This window comes from Microtus ochrogaster, chromosome 2, assembly GCF_000317375.1.
Source record: "Microtus ochrogaster isolate Prairie Vole_2 chromosome 2, MicOch1.0, whole genome shotgun sequence".
Taxonomy (NCBI): domain Eukaryota; kingdom Metazoa; phylum Chordata; class Mammalia; order Rodentia; family Cricetidae; genus Microtus; species Microtus ochrogaster.
In genome coordinates this window covers 83,008,440-83,010,068 of record NC_022010.1, presented here as the reverse complement: position 1 = coordinate 83,010,068, position 1,629 = coordinate 83,008,440, and the positions used below count along the sequence as shown (strand labels likewise).

The 1,629-nt window shown below is 45.6% G+C and overlaps 1 protein-coding gene across 3 annotated transcripts in view; it reads right to left on the bottom strand.

The window, feature by feature from the left end:
• Positions 1 to 1,629, bottom strand: part of Cadm2 (cell adhesion molecule 2) — a 923,902-nt gene that overhangs the window by 920,802 nt on the left and 1,471 nt on the right. The gene's annotated exons all lie outside the window — the stretch shown is intronic.

Sequence of the window (1,629 nt, the reverse complement as noted above, 5' to 3'; positions counted from 1 at the left end):
AGAGAGAGAGAGAGCACAGAGAGCGCGCAAGCACAAGCAGGCAGTTATTTTCAGTGCACTGAATAGACAATTCACAGGGAAATGTTGAAGAAGCCAGGAGGCGACCCCCAAGTGCAGCACATGGCCCACATGCTCTATAATAAATAATCTCTTCCCACCAGCCCAGCCGCGTGTGCAATGACCAGTCAGTGACACCGCACTGAGACTAGCAGAGAAAACACATTCAGCCGCGCCGGATTTTCATCACAATCACCAAAATTAACTGATTTCCCCATGTCTCTCTTCCCCAAACTGGTGCATGCCGGTGCTGGCGTGCCGCGCGATGCGCGCGTGCACGCGCGCGTGCACACAGATACAGAGACAGACTGACACACACGCACACGCACGCACAGAAGGAGGGAGGAGGGAGAGAAGAGCTGAGAGATCCAAGTTGCTGAGAGGTGAACTAGGGACTCTAGGAGGATGTTTTCTCGGCAAGATTAGAAATCCAAGTAACGCATCAGCCACCTGGGTTACTTGCAAGATGGTGGGGGTGTGAGCGTTGGGAAATTGGACCAGGAGGTGTGAGCAGGGAGAAATCACTATCTGCTTTCTTGGGGACTCTAGCACATGACATTTTAAATTTATAGCCCCTGTAAAATACGCAAAATTCCCACCATATATTCCAGGAAACATCTGTACAGGGTTAGTTAATTGATTTAGCAATTTTCTGCACATCACTTCATCCACATCCGAAAATATTCATAAATAAAATACTGTCCCAATCTGTACCCCCAGAAGATCGTAGGAAAGAGGCTGCATTCCAAGAACTTGCTGAAAGATGGTTCATTGACCTCATTTAAATCATGCAAAAACAAAAATACCCGTTTGGGTTTTGAACGCCCGCGTGTCTATGTGTGCCTTACTGTCACATTTTGTTTTTTACCCAGAGGGGGAAAAATTGATCAAATTCTCACAAATATCCAATGGATACCAGAAAAACTGAGAGTGGACAAAGATTTATCAAGGAAAGAGTCACCCAGCTCTAAAAGGATTCTATCGACCATAGTCTCCCATCCATCCTTCCCATATCTCTCATTCAAGCCGCATCCTGTACTACTCTTAAAGCAACAATCTTCCGCCTCTCAGTTCCCGGACATGCACGCCGCCTCTGCCTCCTCCACCACCCCAACGTGCCATCTCCCACACACTCTAACTCGCGCATTGCCCTTTATTTCAAAATTAGCATCGTCTTCCCTTCATACACCACACGCCGTCCAAAAGAATAGGACGGGGTGAAATGAACCCGCTTTCTCTAGCCGCCGAGCATCCAGACCAGTTATTTGCATAATAACTGTTTTGTGTGGTTTCCCTCCACTGCAGTCCGTAGGGTTTTTACATTTCACGTGAAAGGATGATATTAATTACGCAAAGAAGTGGCAAACAGAGGATATAGACAGGTAGAAATTCTGAGCGAAAAGCCAAAGCGGTGAAGTAACTGCTAGGGAGCATACATTTCTTGGCTTAAAAAAAAAATGCAAACCGCACAGACTGTATAATGAAAAGTCGATGTGTTGATAAAGTGGATTTATGTCTTTTAAATTGTCCCTTTGCTCCCTTTTTAAATTCTTGTTTCATTCATACATTTCT